The following is a 20,794-nucleotide window of genomic DNA, read 5'->3' as shown; positions in this document are numbered from 1 at the left end:
CAGCTCAAAGTGTAACTAAAAAAAGTTATTGGGAAAAACTTTGGGGTGTTGAGTGGAAGGAAGAGCTGTGTCCATGGTGAACAGAATATTTCTGTTCAGTTTCTCAAAAAAACAAACAAACAAAAAATTTTTTTTCCTTGCCAGACTGTATCAGTTCCAAAGGCTGAAGCAGTTATCAGGTCTGAGTGAAAACGATAGCTTCCCAGTAGGAGGCCGGGCTGTGTTGAGACCTTAAGTTCTTCCCAGGACAAGGAAGGGTTTGAGTTAGCTTTGGAAAACTTCCAGGAGCTGGGGTCCTTCAGCAGAAGATAGGTGTCATTGGGATCTAGTCTTGGAGGTCCTTCCTTCCGTCTGTGGCCTGGCCTGGGCCCTGGAGGCCCTCTGTGAGTTCCGAGCCACGGTGAGCGAGCTGCTTTTTCACAGAGCTGAGGGGGCTGGACTTGGCCCTCTGCGGCCTCTCTGACCTCTCTCCTCTCTGTCCCCAGAGAGTCTGGAGCTGGGATAGTCTCAGCAGGGCTGATCTCAGGGGGTCAGGAAATTAGGTTGTTTGGAGTTTTGTTCTTTCCCTGAGTTGGAAATACTTAACTTTGAGCTCTTCGCTTCTTGTTTTAGAAAAACAGAACAAAAAATAACTTTGGGTTTTAAAGAAAATCATATGAAAGCTGGGAGGAAAGGGGTGTTCTTGTTCTTATACATAATTTGGGGGAATATAAATCTGTAAAATTATTTGAAGGGCAAGCTGATAAAATCAATTTTATAGATTGTGTATCTCCTTTGGCCCAGTGATCCCATTTCTAGGGCTGTGTCCTAAGGAAGTAATCGTAATGACTACATTAAGTCATATGGAAAAAGTATTCGTTGCACATAGTTTATTCTAATTAAAAATGGCAACAACCTAAATATTCATCATCAGGGGATTGGTTAAATATATTTTAACACCACTACACTAATGGAAAATTAGCCCGATCTTTAAAATATGAAATATTTAATATATACTATGTTAAATATATTAATATTTATATAACAACTTGTAGAGAAAGAGATTTAGAAAGATACCCAGTTTATAATTTTAATTAAAAAGGCATAATAGGCAAAAGCAGATATAGTAGTAAGCCATTTCTATAATATTATATAAGGAATACTTATATATCTCTATGAATTAAAATAAAGCTAAAAGGTAGTCTCCAAAATATGAACAGGATCAACAAATTGCTAACGAGTCAACAAAAAAGTAATAACGGCGTTGCTATTTCAATTAAAAATTATAACATTAATAGATCAGTCAATGACATTATGCCTCTCAAACCTGTAAGCAAGATATTGGGCTGGAGAGGAATTGACAGTGAGGAACAGGGTATTACAGAAGCAAAATGGTCCCCTGAAAAGTAGCTAGGGAAGATAGTCCAGTAGCCAGTTCCCAAAGGAAGATGTAAAATGTAAGATGGTGCCAGAAGGGAGACACACAAAGGAAGGAGGCAGGCAAGATGCCTTCAGGTTCACCTGCCCAGGGCTAGCGCGGATGCTTGACTCAGTCAGACAGGGTGTGGGATGGGGCAAGGCCCGAAAGCTCTTGGAGCAAAGAAGGCCAGAAATCCATGATTTGCAAGCTAGATTCTTTTTATTCTTATTATATCATATAGATATCTTCCCTTTATTTTTATGTTTTATGATTATAATTGCAATTAATTAAAAATAACTCCACTTTTTCTATTAGAGGGTAGAGTCTAGGAACACTGAGGACACTGAGCTTGGCCATGGGACTTGATTTGTCCAATGGTTTATGAACAAATGTGACTCAAGCAGAGGCTTGATGAGTTCTTAAACAGTGGGACTCATCCTCTGGAAACTCTGCTTTGAGGGTGGCCATGCTGCCAATAAGCTGGGGGAGCCTACTGGTGGATGACTAAGGTGCCCAAGCTGACAGCCAGTACCAACTCCCACACGAATGAGCCAGGTCATCTTGAATTATCCAGCAATTCCATTTGTTATCTGAAATGATGAGAGTGAGGCCAGGAGAGACAAGCGGGAAAAAACACAAAATCCTGAACAACAATAAATAATTTGGTTGTAGGTCTTAAGTCTGGGGAATTGAGTTACACAGCCATAAATTATTAATATAGTAGTTATTGATGTTCCTTTTATAATAAACTCCAGCCAGTCTTGGCTGTGCTATGGAGTAACAACACCGGTCATAAAAGCAGACATGAGAATGATGAAACTTCGTGGGACTGAGGCCTGACCACTCAGTCATTTACCACCACTTCCCTTAAACCTGATAAAAGAATATCCTTCCAAAGTAAGTTCCTCCTCAAAGGAGATCTCTAAAGGGAATCATTCCCTTAAAGACCATTTTACTCTCTAGCCAGTGATAAGCCTTTTTGATGTGTGAATAGAGAAAAAAATAACCATTATTTAATAAAAGCAAAAAGAAAGTTGGATAGCATTTCTTGATCACCTACAATGTGAAAGGACTACAATAGGTATAATTATTGTTTTCATTGTTCAGATGGAGAAAATGAGGCTCAGAGAAGTTGAGTGAATTGCCCAACTTTACCCAGCCAGTAGGTAAGGGAGCCAGGCTTCCAATTTGGATTTGTCGGATGAGAAAGCCCTTGCTCGAAGCGGTTATTTGCTACTTCCTTTCAAATTTTATGCTAAGTTCCCTTTATTTTCCTGACCAATCCATGCAGCTAGGAAACGAGTACGTTAAGTTTCTGAACCTCAGTTTCCTCATATGCAAACTGGAGAGTTGGCAGCGCTTATACCAGAGGGCCTGGGTGGGGACCACAGGAGGTGGTGTGTGAAAGCCCTGAGACAGTGCCTGGCCTCTGATAAGCAGTGGTGACTGGTCGTAGTGGGAGTAAGGACAGCAGTGACGGCAGTGGGGGAACCAACAGCATCATTCACTTCCATGGGAATGAGAACTCTCTGGTCTGGTTACATCAATCCCTGAGGGAAGAGCCGAGTTTCCATCTTTGACTCAGACCAGTGGTTCAGTCACTAAGGCAATGTCCCTGAGACATAGTGGATGCTTTGCTGTGCAAATCACCCAGACCCACAACTTCAGCTTCTGCGAGTACAGGGGCAGAGAGGCACCAAGAATCACTCCCACTACAGTGAGTGGTTCTTCAGCCCTTTGCCCACCCGCTCACTCAACAGCTGCAGGATCTAAATTCCATGATGCCAGTTGGCTGAAAAATGCAAGGAGTCATATGCGGAGTCAGCCCTGCATGCACTCTGCCGGCTGTCAGCTGGGAAGTCACTTGGCTCTCACCTACTCACTTCCTGTTCCCTCTCCATTTCCTTTATTCAGATGAACAACCAAATTAGAAGATAATAGGGTTTCGTTTAGGAGATTACAATAGGAGCATCGTCTCCCATCTTTTGTACCCAGGAACATTTCTTCACATGACACCGAAGCCTAGAATTTGCTAAGTGACATATAACGCTTCCATATGCCTGCCCTGAAGGTAAAACCCATGTATTTTAATTGCCATCAAATTGTTGTTCGGCAGATAATTCGACTGTTATCATCAGAAAAGTTTTCAGCTGTCTAACACCTTCTCTCCCCCAAAACACAGAATATTTTTTGAGTTTTTTGTTCATTTCTTTGTTTTCATAAAACATAATGCTCCATTTATCATCCATCTGCTTTTCTTCATTCTGAAAATGTAAGGAGGGCTACTTCCTGGGCACCAAAATATCTATTAAAGTCACCCTGACTTTGAAGATCTAAATAAAATTGGCTTGAACCTCTAGCCCTCACCCTGGGGAATTTCAATGATCTCCCCAAGACACTAGTGGATCCCCAAGGCTAACAGCCAGACTAAGACTAGAAGGACATCACACACAATACAGATGATAAACTTAAGACAGAAAAATTTAAACCTTCCTGTTCTTGAAAAGTCCTTCGGCCAAGCCTCCCTTGGGGAATTTTTTCACTGGTCATGTTTATGTCTAATCCCTCCCTACTTCTAGTGAAATATAGTCACACTTTTGGGGCATCACACCCAGCCCTGAATTCTCTTCGGTGTCTTATGCAGAAAAGTTTTCGCTTGGTTTTGGTCCTCTCCCACCTCCCTAGGTCAAAATCAGGCCCATCCATCCAGGACTGTTTGTAAACAGAGACATTTATTTAGAGGAAGTTCGGGTCAATACTTTCTAAGAGAAGGTGCACTGGTGAGCGGAAGCAGCACCGAATGGGGAATCAGGAGACCTAAGTTTGACTCCTGGCACTCTGATGTTTTCTATTTTTTTTTTTTTTTGACTCTGAGAAAAATCACTTTCTCTGATCCTCTCTCTTCTTCTGAGAGATGTATGTAATGAATCTCTCCTAGGGCTCATCCTTGGATAAGCAATAGAGTGGATACAGAAGCATGAGAGTGAGATTTAGAAACGATCGTTATATGCCAGGCAGTTTGGGTGACACAGAGTAACTATTGAGGAAACTGACCCCTGCTCTTGGGAACTTGCATTTCAGGTAAAGAGGACAGGAGATGCAGACTGTGTGAGGGGAAAATCGGTGATTATAAAGATCAGTATAGCACACAAAGTTAGTTGAAAATGATTTTATGCCCGTAGATCAACGAAATATAGACTCGTGAATCAATGGATGACGTGGACCTAAAACAGTATGTATGGAAGTATCGGCTCGCTTATGAAATCAGAACAGAGATTATTTCTGAAAGACGTGCTTTCAGGGAAATATAAAAGAGATCTAGCACAAAGCTTCCACATACCTCCTCTGAAACGCACAAAAGTAAACAGAAAACCGGGAACAAGGGAGAATTGCCCAATGTGGGCTGGATGACAGGATTGAGCCGTCCTGTATTACGAAGTCCAGGTCCAGTAAGGCAAAGACAAAGGCACTGGACAGGGGGGCTGGATGGGAAGTCAGGAAAGTTTGTTAAGATTCAGGGCAGGATCTTAGGACATTACACCAGACGTTCTATCATCCCACAGGGAAAATTCAAGAAAAAAGAGAATCCATGGAACAGCCTGGGATTCCAGACCAGCAGAAGAAAACTAGTGACGTTAAGATCCTGGTGCAAACAGCCCTGTGCAGTTTCATTTGACAGTGTTTGTTTAGGTCCGCGCTCCTTTCAGAAACTCTTGGGCCTTTCTTGACATTCCCGCGAGTGCATCTGTGACACTTTCAAAAGGAAAACACACTGTTTCTGGAGTCTAACAGATACCATTTTATAAGATACTGAGAGAAGGAACTCCAACTTGTCAAACAAGAACGCAGATGCAAACGGACCTTGCGATACAGCATAAAAGAAGATGCAAAAAAATGGAACTTATTTAAGGCATTCCATTAGCCACAACTGTAACAAAGCAATATGAACGTCACTTTTCTGTGTGTATCTCAATCGGGAAGCTGTGAATTGAATAGATATGTGTGAGGTGGTGAAGGCAATAATAGTGGGCAGGAAGTAGAAATGAAATCTATTGATCAAAAACAAAGAATTCGCTGAAAAAATGATTTTATGCCACTCGGTCAGTGAAATATAGAATTGTGAATGGCATACCCTCTGCTACTACATCTTTAAAGTCTTGATAATCTCCACTCTTATCCCCTACTGCCCCATCTCTCGCCCAAATATCCCACTGTAAATTTTATATGTATATATATCTTAGTTTGACGAGTTCTTAGTTCTGAGGCAGATAAAGAGGATGTGGTTTATAGCTCTTCAATACCACCAGCCCGGTCATATTCAGAGGTAACAACTGAGATAGATTCTACTGTTGAGACATAACGGGTTTTGAAAACACAATAACATTCAGTGACCAAGCGGCTGAGATGTTTTATAACTGGGGAATAAAACTATCTATTACTTCCTCTAAGGGGCCCAAGAGCTGTATATATTGCCATATATTCTTAGTATCAGAACCTGAAACAACTTCACTGACTCAAAGTTCCAAGGGACTCCAGGATATATATCACAGTAACAAAACTGGATAAGTTACAGCTGGCAGAGACCTCCCACAACAAACTCCCACAGTTCAGAAGGCAAAGCACTAAACTTATATGGGGAGACTTTAGTAAGCCCATAGAGTTTAAGACGTCTCCAAATTTTCTAAAAGAAATGCAATATATTTTAGTATCTGACAATTATACTTTCTTTGGGAGGGAAAAAAGAATGGACAGTGTTCTCCAGGTCATATTAAACCATCTAAGCACTTTAAGAATTCCTTCGACTCATCACATCTAGTTTATGCTTAAACTACAATACCTCTCAATGTAATGCCTCTTTGTATTTATTGTGAAATTAAAAGCTGTTTTAAAATGCTGACAAAGACATGGCAAATGGGCGCTTTGACACACTGCTGGTACCACGACCTCTTTCCTTATCACGAAACTGTTACCTTCATCCTCCCAACTCTTAGCTGTAGATGATTTGCTTGCCTTGGATAGCCACTATCTTGGGGGTGGTATCTACAGTGTTTATACGAGCTAAAATTCCCAAAATGCCATTTTAAGATCTGGTTTTGCACTGGGAGTGAGAGGTCTTGGTACCAGATAGGAACAAACATGAAATTGCCAGATAAAGAAAGACGGTCATTGAGAAAAAGAAAAAGCATGGAAATTGAAGGAAAACAAAAACATAATACCCAAAGCCAAAATAACCTTGTAAATAGACTAAGAAATCTAATGATATGAATGATAGTCTTTAAAACCACCAATTTGAAAATGAATTTACTTCAGATGAAATTAAATTTATAGAATAGTCCAAAAAATGTTAAGATACACATATCTAGGATGCTTGAATTCATACACTAATGTCCTTTGTTATCAAAAGCTTGTTTTCCTATCTAGAAAAGAGAGCAAGAGAGAAGGAATGAGGTAGATATGGAGAGAAAGGGGGAAAGGAGAGAGAAAACATTAGGGGGAAATATACCAGAGCCGGGGCTGTTTCCATGTGGTGGCAGAAATATTCCTGATATTTGTCCAGTTGAATGATTTTACCTTTTTTCTTTTTTCTTTTTCTTTTTTTTTTTTTTGCCAGAGAGAATTCTAGAATGAAATGTCTGATATATATATATATATATATATATATATATATATATATATATATATATATAAAAATTGTAACAACAAGCCATATATTCTGAAATTAGAGATGCTGCGTGTCATTATTTCATTGCATACACAGGACTATGCATTCAAGGAGAAACATTCTTCCAAGGAGCTCGAGGCATTTTCTAAAATCTAATTCCAATCAACCACTCTAGTAGGCATAATAAATCATTGTTAAGAGACTGTTCTCAGCGAGCACGTAAAAATTTGTTTTAAACTCTGGTAATAGCTCTACATACTTCTCTTTTCTTGATTTTTCCAACAAAACCCTCTTTAAAGTATAGCGCTATTGAATAAACCGTTTCTGCAGGAAGCCATACAAGCTTTTCTAAAAGAAAAGGAAATAAGACCCTCTTAAGACTTCTTAGTCACTGACTTTCAGAAGTCTTGGATAAAGCAAAGCATCAAATGTCTACATAGACCAAATGGAGAGCAAAGTTTTAAAAAACAAAAGTGACTATACCAGACAGTCCCTGTTTGCAGTCCAAGCTCATTTTCCATCCTCTTTTTTCGCTCTATGCCCTCAACTTCTAGGATGCATTTCTGACCCCCTTGCCTTCCAGCTTTCTGTTGGGTTCAGCCGTGGGGGGTGGGGCACCAGCAGGCCATCCGCAGGCAGGAGCAGAGGGAGGTTCAAGTATTTATTTCCTTATTCCCTCTGTGCCAGGCCAAAGTCTGGGTGTGGCTGCCCACCCTATTGCCACATTAGGTGACTCCATCAGCAGTTTCAATTCTCATGGCACTGGAGCAGCCTCTCTCCTTCTGCCCCTCATACCGAAAGTGGGACTGGCTTCCCACCACCTCCGGTCCCTCAGTGTCAACATCCCTTATTAGCATCCTTGACACTGCCCACTTCTTGTTATTAACCACCCTAAATTACTCCTTCCAGCGGGCCCTCTGCTTCTTGTCATAACTCTTACTTGTAAGAATGACTTTGACGGCTTTGATCTTGTCATCAAGGTTGTACAAAGAGAAAGTACCATACTGCGCCCTGGTGGTGCTTGCCTTTCTGGGACCAGTGTTCTTTTTTCCATAGGGAGAGAAACCTTCTCATCATGCAGAAAAACAATGATGATGATGCATTCTCCAGAAAAAAAAAAAAAAGTATTTGCAGCCTTGCAATTTGTGTGTGGCTGTGAGCAGTGAGAGAGAGAAAGAGAGACAGATAGACAGAGACGAGGTTTGGGGGGCTGTTGGGAGGAGGCTCTGCAGAAGCCCTGCGGGATGAACTGGGAATCCAGGGTACAGAAAGGAGAAAGAGCAAAGTAGGTGGAAGGAGGAGAAGAAAGATGTGAGGAGTTTGTATGGGCCAGGAAGCAAAGCCCTAGAAACCATGGTAGCAACTTTACCTGCCAAGGGAAGTCTGCAAGTCCCTGTCACATGTTTTGCAGGGACAGAGACCGTGCAAGAGGTGATGGCTGACTCATTCTGAGAGATCACTGATGACAGTGAGTGAGATGCTTAAGCAGATAGAAGGAGGGTGAAACAAGTGTGGTCAGTCTCTATTAGCTGAAGGGCATATAATGATCCCTTAGAGATGAGAAAGAACAAATTGTAACTCAACTCAACCATATACAGTTCACTTAGAGGTGAAACATCAGACATCCGTAATTAGAAAAATAATTTCATTTAAATGTTGGACAAATCTAGTTATGATGTGATCTGTAGTATCCTGAGTGAATCCTTCTTAGGCTGTATGGTTGGTTTTAATAGCTCTCTTTTTAGAACCCAGAGAAGTTACGCTTTTGTATCTGAAACTACTCAGTGCCAGGTAGATCTGGCCAACCATCTGTTTGTTTATTTATTGGGTGCTCAGGTGGGGAAAGACTCTATCCAGCCCACTTGGCAGAGAAAGGTGAGGGATACAGAACTGATCTTTGAATACAGAGAGGTATACTTTCAGGGAAAGGACAAAGGCAAACAGAAAATCGTAAAAATTTAGAGCAGGAAGAAGCCACAAATATTTCCTGTGCCAATTTCCTTCATCTTCCATTTTACAGATGAGGAAACTGAGATTCCAAAAGGATTAAGGACTTACACACTCTAACAAGGCCAGTATTAGACTGTAGCTCCCTATAGTCCCAGAATGCCCCTGTCCAGACAGGATAAATGGCCAGGATCACATCTATTTCTCAGGGCTCACCCCTCTGGACAGTTGGCAGGCTCTTGAGCAATACTGCGAGGAGAGAGAGCCTTAAGATAGAGGAGCTGTCCCTTTACTCCAGTTCACAATGAGGTGTGTGTATAGTGCTAGCATTTCCTGAGAGTATATCAACAGGAGAGACACCTTCTTTTCACCAAGGAAAATCACAAGTTTATTGCAAAGTTACCAATAGGCCTTCCTTTGGATTTTTACACGTGGCCCATTTATTGAGGCCACTTACTGGTCTCGTTTGCTTGTAAGCAATTTGGCTGGTAGTCTAGAGACTGCTTTGTGAATCAAGATGATATTTATGGAACACAGTCTTATTTCACAGAAACAGTTTCCAAAATAGTCATTCAGAAGGGAAGCCATTATCACTGGAATGTTTACAAATCAATTTCCCCACAGTTACTTTACTAGACTTCCCTTACCATCTGTGGCACTTCTTTGTAGACTCTCTTGTCCCTGAATTTAGGAAGAGATTGTTCCACGTGTTCAAACCGCATGCTGGGACAGCTGGAGACAATAGATAGACTGAGGTATTCATATAGAACATAATGGTTTCTAACTGATAACGTTCATGCTAGAGATTCCTGGGTTTTTCTCCAATGTGAAGACCAATTTTAGAGAGAATCATCAACTGTAGTCATCGACTAAGCAGAAAGCTCCAAGGTTGTAAATACCTGGTTGTGCTGCCAATAAAATTGGCTACATAAACCAGGTAGCTATTGCAACCAGAAAAAATGAGATAATGGCAGTGAGAGAACAGGTCATACTGTTGGAGTCTAAGATCAAATATCCACGTAGACTCTCTGGATTAGATAAAGGCTAGGGATCTGAGAAGAAAGAGGCCATGTAGCAGGAAAATGAATTCCGAGGTAGATCCAAGATGCAGAAATAGGCCATAGGAAAAGAGGAAGACAGACACTAATATAGACAGAAAAAAATCCAAACTAAGAGTACAGGATTATTCTATCTCTCCAAAGGGTCATGGTCAGGAATTGTTGAAAGCTCAAGAGAATTGTGGGTAACTTTAAAAAAAGACAAAGTCATGTGGAAGACAACTGGTCATGTACCACGTGCCTTTCTGGCAAGGAATACGGGATATTAATGCCTTTTCTACTTTAGGCTTTTTTTGTCTCCTTTTGTGGGTCTAAGGTTGACTACCTGATTGCAGAGATTAGAAAACCAAGATCAGTGAGGCAAAGTGAGTTACTTAGGGCCACCCAGCTAAGAATGGCTCCTCTTGAACTAAAGCCAGGGTCGCCTAATATCATTGATGCAGAACGAACACAAGATAGAAAGTTAAAAAAAAAAATCTTTCTCAAAAAATTAAAAATGGATCTACCTTTTGACCCAGCAATTGCACGTCTAAACATTTATCCAAAAAAAAACAAAACAATAATTCGTAAAAACCTATGCACTTCCATATTCATGGCAGCACAATTTATAATAGCCAAGATATGGAAGCAACCTAATGCCCATCAGTAGATGATTGGATAAAGAAGTTATGGTTCATATAGACAATGGAATATTTATCAGCCATTTTTTAAAAAATGAAATCCTTCCTTTTGCAATGACATGAATGGACCTAGAGGTTATTATGCTGAGTGAAATAAGTCAGACAGAGAAAAGTAAATACTATATGATTTCGCTTATATGCAGAATCTAAGGAACAAAAAAAAAAAAAAACTAATCAAAAACAGACTCACAAATATAGAGGACAATTTGGTGACAGACAGAGAGGAGGGGATCTGGGAAAATGGGGTAAAGAGTTAAAGAAGTACAAAATAGTAGTTGATAGATGGTCACAGGGATGGGGAGCACGGCATAAGGAATGTAGTCAGCATTAATATATTGACTAGGTGGAGAGCCAGAGGAGAGAAGGAGCAATTGGGGGGATCGTTTTATAAACTATATAAATGTCTAACCAATGTACTGTATACTTGGAACCAATAAAAAAAAATGCTTCTGATTCTATTGCTTGTGTTAGCTCCTTCATCCCCCCGATTTCCTCCTATGAGGAGTTCATAACGATTATTTCATAGGATCGTTGTAAGAATTAGATTAGATAAAATAATGTATATAAGTTATAATGCAATATTTCATAGACATATAATGTATGATTATGTCTACCTCATTGCCATACTTTTGGTAAGTTCTTAGTAAACAAAACTAAACTGTTGCAACCTGTCATGAAACTTCTGGGTAGTGGATTACACCAGGAATTCCCATGCATGCCATGAATTTCAGAACAATTTCCTTCCTTCCACTCAAAAGAGAACTACATCATCAAGGAAGAAGATATTGACCACCTACTATGTGTAGTCCCATCATGCGCTGCCTAAACTCAGGCATCCTGACTAATGTCATAAATGATATTCTTCTTACGAACAGCCAGATACGGTCGCTGCAGAAAAGAAAATGACAATATGGCATTTTATCTCAGCAAGAAATTTGACCCCCAAATCTCTGAACATTTCTCAGTGATGAGAACCAGCTTTTGCAGACCTCCCCAGGCTCAGATTAGTGATTCCCATGAATGCTCGTTAGACAGAGATCTATGACATAGCCCGTACAGCGGGGTATCTGTCAAGTTGCTAAAGGCTTAAACAAGGGATCTGAGTATTTCATAAATCTAAAGCTTAACAGGTTCTATTTTTTTATATCTTCTCCAAGCCACAGCATCACCACAATCACTGTTAGTCACAGCCACCGTATTGTGCTTTCTTTTGTATGGGGAGTTCACACATTTCTAGTCATTGAACAGCAAAAAAAAAAAAAAAAAAGCTTTTGGTGTGTACCACGTTTGTATGGCAAACTGGCTTTATTAGTAGCTTGAGGATCTAAAGGCCAGCTTGTCTGAATCCTCCACCCTCTTCTCATAGCTTAGCTGAATGGAGTATTCTCAAGAATAAGTACTTTGAAAAAGTGGCTTTTGACCTTTTAAAGGTCAAAGAAATAATTGAATACCATGTGCAAAAATGGAAAATATAGAAGTTCTATCAGTTGCCCATACTTTTGTTCCCCCATCCTAGACCCCGGGTTGGTGGACACTTGAGGTCTGAGCATTTATCCCCTCACGTGTTCAAGATGAAGGTGATATTAATGACTCCTTGAACTGTCACTTAATGGTTGCTGTGCCTTCCTCCATATTTTAGGCTGCTGTTTCCACAGTGAAGCCTTGAGGGGTCCACCTGTACCCACCATTGTCACATGAACAAGTAGGACCCTGACTTAGCCTCTCACCATGTTCTCTTTCCCAATCCTTACTCCTACTTCATCTGTCTCTTGCTGGATTATTTTTCCTTAAGTCTCAGTCAGAAGGGCTGGACCAATCAGTGCTGGCTCAACTGCTCTTTCTTCCCTCAGGAGAGAGTTTGCTTCTAGTCATACTGCAAAGGAGGATAGCCTCCTGGTCAGGTCTTAGGACCCACCATTAAAATATCTATAATTTATTGTATATCTTAAACCAAAACAGACTTGGACTATAACCTTAAGCATAAGCAATGTAAGTTTTAATTATCTCCCGAGGGGACCCCATCCCAGCAACAGTCTGTAGAAATTTCCCCTATAGAAGCTCTCAAAGGCTTTACTTCTCCCCATCGACCTGCATCTTGGGAGATAATGATAAATGAGATTGTATAAAACCCTCTAAGCAGAAGAAAAATATATCAGTCATCACTCCTGCCCTAACCAAAAGCGAAACAAAAATAAAAAAAAAAAAATGCACTGACTTTGCCAAATTCTTAGCCCACCTTTGTGGGTCTGTGCACATCAGGACATAGCTACAATTGCCCAAGCCCGGCAGAAAGAAGGAATCAGGCAATGACAGGGGGTGATACACACAGGATGGAGAAAAGGCTTTTCCAACGCCGATTTCTCAACTGCGAACAAAGCCAGAGGACTCCAGGCTGCTGCGGTGTCTCTGACTGTGCCTCGTACAAGGGCACCCGCCGAGGGGCAAAGGGCTGAAATCAAAACCGGGAGCTGCCTACCTTAAGCCCAGAAAAAAAAAAAATCTCTTTTTAAATTCATCCAAGACCCATTCTCTTGGCAAAACTTGTGTCCACAGGGACTGCCAGGTTGTCCTCATTTAGGACCCAGAGAGTATGTGACCTGACAGGACGAGATGCTCCCAGTCTCGCTGCTTAGCACGACAGTGCTCAGCTCACCCACCTCTTCTGATCGGCTTCTCCACAGGAAGGAGAGGGGACGAAGGAGGAAGGAAAAGCAGGATTGTGGGGGTAGCATTTTTGCTCAAAACTAATAGGGAACAGGTCCAGCCTGTTCCCTATTAGTTTTGCAGCCACCCCTGGCCCGGCCAGCTTCCTGGAACATGTCATCTTGACATTGGTAAGCCAACCGTCAGTGCTGTATCTGTCTCCAACCAGGGTCTGAATGGGATGAGGTTGCTCTGGCTGTCAGTGGCCAATCCCGGCCCACTAATAGGACGCCTCACTCCTGGGCACACCCACAGCCCTCCATAGCTCCCCATCTATAGATCCAGAGTGGAAGCCCAACCAGGCTCAAGGAAAAGCTCTATCAAGAAGGAAGGCAGAAACCCTCCGATGTGTACAGTACTTACTCTTCCTTGTCTTCGAAAGATATTTTTAAACGTGTACTCACCACTCTTTTTCAGGAAGTGATACAAAATGTGAATATGCTAGTTTGGTCTACGAAGTCTTCTCAGATCTGTCACTGCCAGCCTAATGATTCATCAGTATTGTGCATTAACACTTCCTGTGTCACATTGGTGCTGGGACAGCTCTTAACTGCTTCTCACTCGAGCTGTTCTGACAGTTAAGGCTCAACGCCTGCATTCTACTCTGATAGCCTCTTGACTTATTCCCATTTCAGTATTTATTTCTACAGCTGGATTAAGCACACGGTATCAAATAACTGTGTGTTTGTTGATTCCTCTACTGAAACTATAAGTGACTTAAGGAAAAGCAGCGTGCCTTATTCAACTCTGAATTCCCAGCACGTAGCACAATGCCTGGCACTTGTCAGTACTCCACGAGTGCTATTTGAATGAATGATTGAATTGAATGAATGATGTGGAAGTGGTATCAGTGAGTATAATTTAGTTTTGGGTGAAACTAGATGAGAAGAACAAGGTGGTAGCTGCAGAGGAATTTGGAATCAGGAATGTATTTTTTCTTTCTTCCCTTCTTAATTTCTTTTTTTTTTTTCGTTTTTATTTTTATTTTTTCATTTTCTTTTCTTCCTTTCTAATTTCGTTTTCAGAAATGCTAAACCTGTAGAGTAAATCCCTTCAGGCTAAGGAAGGAAGGTCAAGATAGAGGGCACTGTGGATAAAGTTTATGAATGGGGCATAAAAAGATGAGGGCTATCACACAGATTGTCTCACTTTTTTTTTTGATGACAACAGAGCAAATCCACAGTTAGTGAAGGGAGTCTTCAAATGGTGCCGCAAAATAAGACACCTACTAATTGAGGATTTGTATGATCGGACTGCTCATGTCCAGCAACACAGGACAGTCTGGGTAGGTAAGGAAAATAAGATGAGAGGGAGTCAATAGACTGGACGAAGTAGGGGGACCAAGAACTGGAGTTCTGGGAAACAGAAAGCAGGTGTGAGACAGAGCAGGTCAGAGATCTAGTGATGCTGAGAGAAGTGTGCTGATGGAAAGACGGAGACACAGCCACTACGTCCTCGCCGAGACGTGCTCGTCACTCAAGAGTCCTCTTGCAACCCTTCAAGCACCAGCAGAGCCAAGCGGGAGCAGCGTGGGGACAGGGTAGAGGAGTGAGGGGCTGCTCAATCCTAAAACGGCGTGAGGCATAGCTGGCAAGGTGGAAAGCTGTGCTAGGCCAGGGCACGGGAGTGAGAGTGACCACTTGACCAGCAGCCCAAGATCCTTCACTTTGACACTGGAATAAACACAGCTCACTTTGGGGAGGCCAACAGTTTGATCGAAATATGGCAAACCGTGTTAAAAATGTCATGTACTTTCTGATAACTCTGGTAAACCGATAACTCTGGAAGGAAACGTACCACTGGGAAAATGGTCTCGAAGATACTCAAACATTTTATCCTAGAGGCACCTTCCTCAGCTTGGCTCTCTCTTTAAGGTAAAGATTCTGAGCAACCTAGCCTGAATTTCTGTTTACAGCAGCTCCTAGATTTTATAGAGGAGGAACTAATACCTCGAGGGGAAGTGATATGCTCAAGATCACAGAGCAGGAGAGCAGCCGAATGTGAATGGGGACCCTAAGCTCTTAACCACTAACGCAATCCTCTTTCCACTACAGTATGATACCGCTGAAGGGGAATAAAGGACTCAGTTCAGCAGAAGTAGCTTTTCTCCCAAGAAATTTAAAAGCAATAATGCTTTCTGTTACTACTAGACATAAATATTGCTCCAAAGCCCCTTCGGTTTATTATCGTTTCCCCCATAAACTTACTGAGGTCATTATTTTCCAGATCACGTGCTGATATATAGTAAAATGCTGTGGGTATACCTTTATTCTGACAGCATGTTTTGTAGAGGGCAATTTACATAACTTACAACAGCCAGATGGTCTCAATTTTGGAAGACAGACTTATCTCCAGTTTTCAAACATTACATCCTTGCATTTTATATCTATTTCCATGTAACTATTTTCTGTCCATAGTGATGATTTGTTAAAATGATTGTTCAGTGGGTTTAAGTTTATATCCTCACAAAGCTTTTCAAGTAAACCACTCCACAAATCAGGAAAACAATCCTTTAGTAGACGATGCATTCGAATTTGTGACTTGGGAGAAATAATCAATAGTACCACCCAATCTTGTTTTCCCCTCTACCTTCAAATTAAACTTAACCCTTCCTTTTAGAAATTAATTATTACGCTCCCAAAATCTGACAAAGAAGAAAATGCTGGGAAGATGGAAGTCTTCAAAGAAACAGTGATAAGATTACATATTTCAGCTTCTATGGTAGTTTCATGGGGCAGGAAGAGGAAGGCAGGACTCAGGAAGAACTCATCTTACTATCACCCACTGCTCATGAAAACCAAGGCTCCTGAAGCTGGTAGCTCCAGGGGATCAGCAGAAGTTGTTTATAACTGTGCTTATCGATAGACATATCACATTTCTCAGTACTCTTCTTGTCACAACTGCAGCAATTAAGATTAGGTACAGCCATGCAAAACAGAAAAAAAAAAAAAAAAACAACCGACAATATAATAGTAGTTTAAAATATAGAAAAAAATATAGCATTTTAAACAAAATAATAGTGGTTAAAACCACAGAGTTGTTTTTCAAATATATTACAGAAAATAAGAACTGAGTGTTAAATTCAAAAGCACGTTAGGTGACAAAAAAAAATCAGCCAAAGTATAGAAGATTCTATGACACAATTAACATAAGTGACCTAATTGAAAGAACTCTGTTCCCAGTGGCTGCAATATAAATATTTGTTGTATATGTCAATGGACTATTTACTAAACTTGTTCATATACTAAGCCATAAGGCAAGTATCAACAATTTCGAAGATTAAAATTATTCACTGTATATTTTCTCATCGCAGCTAGAAAATTGGGGTAGAAATCAATAATAAAGTCCAGAGAGAAATGTCTAAAATCTTGGAAATTAAGTGATACATGTCTAAATAATTCATGGGTCAATTAATAAATCATAGGAAGAATTATAAAATTATTTTGAAATAGATGATACTGACTGAAAACTACAAAATATAAAAACTTGTAGGATGCTAAAATCTATAGCTTTACTCGCATATATTGAAAAAGACACAAAATCGAAAATCAATAATGTAAAGTAACCCTCTCTAAAAGTCAAAGAACAGCAAACCAAATCCAAAGATGGAAGAGAAAAAATAATACAGATAATTAATCAAATTTAAAACTAAAAGAAAAGAAAAAAATAAAGACGATAGATGTTTCTTTTTAAAGGCTAATAAAATAGGTAAACCCTTGGCAAGACTGAGCAAAATGAAGACACAAATAACCAACATGAAAATGAAACAGGGCACAAAATTATAGTTTGGCCTGTAGATTGCTGTCTTCTCTCTCCTGGCCTTCCCTCTGTACGCCTCTGTGTACAGATTTTCTCTTCTTATAAGGTCACCAGTCATATTGGATTAGGACCCACCCTATGACCTCATTTTTATTTAATTACCTCTGTAAAGACCCTTTCCCCAAATACAGTCACATTCTGAGGTACTAGGGGTTAGGACTTCACTATGTTAATTTGGAGGCAGGAAGACATAATTCAGCCCATAGCAGATGGCTAGAATCAAAAAGACAGACAATAACAAGTGTGGTGAAGATGGGGAGAAATTGGAGCCCACATTTGTTGCTTGGGAATATAAAATGCTATAGCTGCTTTGAAAAATAGTTTGATAAATTCTCAAAAACCTAGACACAGCATTATCATAAAATCCAGCAATTCCACTCCTAGGTATCCATCCAAGAGAACTAAAAACATAAGACTACACGAAACTTCTACATGAATGTCCACAACAGCATTATTCATAGAAAACAAAAAGTAGAAACAACCCAAACATTACCAACTGATGAATGGATAAACAAAATATGGTTCACCTAATACAATGAATTATTACTTAGCAATAAAAAGGAATAAGGAAAGAATACATGCTACAACTTGGGTGAATCTTAAAACATTATGCTAAGTAAAAGAAATTAGTCATGAGAAAGGGCACATGTTGTATGAGTCTATCTAATACTGAAATCTACTGGGACGAATATATATTAGTGGTTGTTTAGGGATAGAAGACTAAGACTATTCATCCACATGTACAGATTTTTTATACATTTTATACATTTTATGCTTCAATAAAAGTATTTATTAAAAGAAATTGTGTAATAAAATATAAATATCGCTCTGAAAAAAAAATTTTATGTATAGATACATATACAAGGTCATGTACACAGAGATGGCTCAGATACCATTTCTCCTCTCAAGAAGATTGTGACTTAGGAGAGGAATTAAAGACCAGACTGAGATATAAGAATCTTAGCTGAAAAGGCAGCAACCTTGCTGAACGTATGAGAAGTCAACTGGAAAGAAAGATAAACCCTGGATGCTGCATTGCATTATTTCTCAGAAACTCTTCCCCGTCACAGCTAAGCACTTGGACTAAATAAACAACCAGTTTTTCCCATGTGACCTTAATAGGAGCACCCTGCCTGAGAGAGATGACCTTAGTTCACGCTCAGACAAAAGGTCATGGCCTTGAATCTGAGGCGGAATCATGCAATGCCCCAACATATTCGTGAAATGACTTCCCTTTGGGGAGGGCCCTGGGAGCTTGGCATTTTCTAATAATACCAGAAATCAGGATCTTAGAGGTCATCTGGTCTACCCTTTCAGAAGGGAAAGCTGAGGCCCAGGGAGGGCAAGAAACGTAGTGAGAGTCACAAGCCCGTCACCTGTGCTACGTTACAGGTGTCTTCTTCCTTTGGATTCATTTTCCACTTGAAATAAGCCAAAGTCATTTTGAAGTCGAAGAACTATAAGGCAATGTATTCAACTCATATCTGTGGTTTAAAAAAATAGCCTACTTGATGTTTTATGTTTCAATTTTCTGTGCACTAATAAAAGTGCATAACTGCAAAGAGACTCTCTGTTGCTGTATGTGGGCATAATATAGATTTATAGTCTACAAGGGAAATACCAAGATTCCCTGGCACAGAAAACCCCAGGAATTTAAAAAGCATCAGCAAAATCAAACAAAGAAAAAGAACTTCCCAACCAAGCAGAAATGGAGACATTCCCTAATTTGCTTTTTTCCCCCTAATTCCTCAATCCAGGACATTGAGAATACACATGAAAACTTGTAGTGTGTGATTAAACTTGAACTCTGGTGCTTCTGCATCCGGAGATTCTCTATGCTAGAATCCGTCCTGACAAAACTGAGTAGGTACTCACCATCTGGGTGGAAAGTAGTGGCCAGATTTCGCTCTGCTTCTGTCTACAGCAGGGCTTCTCAGCCTTGGCGCTGTTAGCTAGATAGTGGGCTCCATCATTCTTTGCTGGAGGAGCTATCCTGTGTCGGAATTTTAGCAGCATCCCTGGCCTCTGCCCACCAAATGCCAGTAGCACTCCACCCCTTGTCGCGTTAGCCAAAAATGTCTCTAGACACTGTTCAACACTCCTTGGGGACAAAACCACCCAGGGTTGAGATCTTTGGTGTACAATTTAAGCATGTGGTTGAGATGTGACTTTTACTCAAGATACTTAAGTGACATCGACAGAAAGACATAGTAATAAAATAAACTTTAAGAGCTGCCATCTGCTATGTAAAAAGCGCCGTGAGAGGTGCTTTACACACATTATCTCATTTTGTCCCCATGATACTCAAAGAGGTAGTGGATCAGTCAATGCTCTCAGTTACTAAAGTGATACATTCTAGGTGGTTTAAACGGAAATAAAATTTAATTAATGATATTAGGTAGCTCACTGACTCTCCAGGCATGCCAAAAGATCAAGTTAGAGCTGGACATCTGAGAGCCACAACCTAGTGACTCACGCCTAAGGAACAGAATTCAGAATGTCACTTCCAAGATGAGGATATGAAAAGACTGTGATTTTTGTCTGGAGCACGCTGCAGAAATCTTCCATCAGTGACCCAACTGCAGCCTCCTTCGGCAAAGGCTTCTAACTTACACCACAACATGTGGTGACCTGCACTGCTAATGCTGGGCTGGGGCAAGAGCAACGTGGCTTCCAAGAGCCAACACACTGCCACCACGATCTCCAGAAAATTTGCTTCTCCTGCTGCCCTCTTTCTCACGTGCACTCTTTGAATTCTGCATCTCCAACCAGCCATTTGACTGGCAGAGCCTATGTCACATGCCTGCACTGGAGCTGCCAGGGAAGCCGAGATGAGGAGTTTCTCATGGAATCAGGATTTAAGGGAATTCTCCACCCATGGGAAGCGTGTATTGAATGGCCACACCACAGGTAGATGCTCATTTTATAGATGAGGAAACAGACTCAGGGGAGGTTAAGTAACCTGCCTAAAGTCACACCTATTATGTGAATTCACATGCAAGCTCTCCTCTTCCTTTGCCAGTGATCGTTCCTGTATGATATTAACAGCCCAAGGTGAAGTGCAGCCCCTTCCCTCTCGGAGCCCTGACCTTGAGCACAGCTTCCTGGGAAGTTCCTAGACTACAGTATTAAGAGATTGTGCTGAGTCTAGATTTTGTCAGCCATGGCAAAGGTATCACTAGTTAGTCCCTTTGTAAATGGCCCACAGGGACTGTGATGCAGAGCACATAGTTGTGGTAGAGATGGAGGTTCCCAGAGGAACGAGGATGGGCTCTGACTACTGCCTTTGCCTGTGGCCTTCGGAGAATTCCTCTCTTCTGCTGTCTGAGGGAAAAGGGGGACAATAAGGCTGCCGAACTATAGTAGGTAACCTCAACCTTCTCCTTGTATCCACATCCACTCGACCTAGAGACTCACATCTAAGGAACAGAATTCAGAATGTCACTTCCAAGATTAGGATACAAAAAGACTGTGTTTTTTTTTTTTTTTTTTTTGCTGAAGCACACTTTCTCTCTCCCTCTCTCCT

The 20,794-nt window shown here is 40.8% G+C and overlaps 1 long non-coding RNA gene across 2 annotated transcripts in view; it reads right to left on the bottom strand.

Annotated features, from left to right (window-relative positions):
- The window catches only part of LOC107515285, an 86,891-nt gene extending 72,983 nt beyond the window's left edge, over nucleotides 1–13,908 (bottom strand). Inside the window, exon 1 of one of the 2 annotated variants that reach the window (XR_004951992.1) lies at nucleotides 13,854–13,908. This is a non-coding gene — a long non-coding RNA (uncharacterized LOC107515285). Of the gene's footprint in view, nucleotides 1–7,544; nucleotides 7,787–13,853 lie in introns of those variants that run through there. The other variant, XR_004951991.1, reaches the window with a different exon arrangement.
- Between the last annotated feature and the right edge of the window lie 6,886 nt (nucleotides 13,909–20,794).

The sequence above is a fragment of the Rousettus aegyptiacus genome, unplaced genomic scaffold (genome assembly GCF_014176215.1).
Source record: "Rousettus aegyptiacus isolate mRouAeg1 unplaced genomic scaffold, mRouAeg1.p scaffold_m13_p_7, whole genome shotgun sequence".
In the NCBI taxonomy this organism is placed as follows: Eukaryota; Metazoa; Chordata; class Mammalia; order Chiroptera; family Pteropodidae; genus Rousettus; species Rousettus aegyptiacus.
The sequence above is the reverse complement of the archived record's forward strand: the minus strand, read 5'-3'. Positions and strand labels throughout refer to the sequence as shown.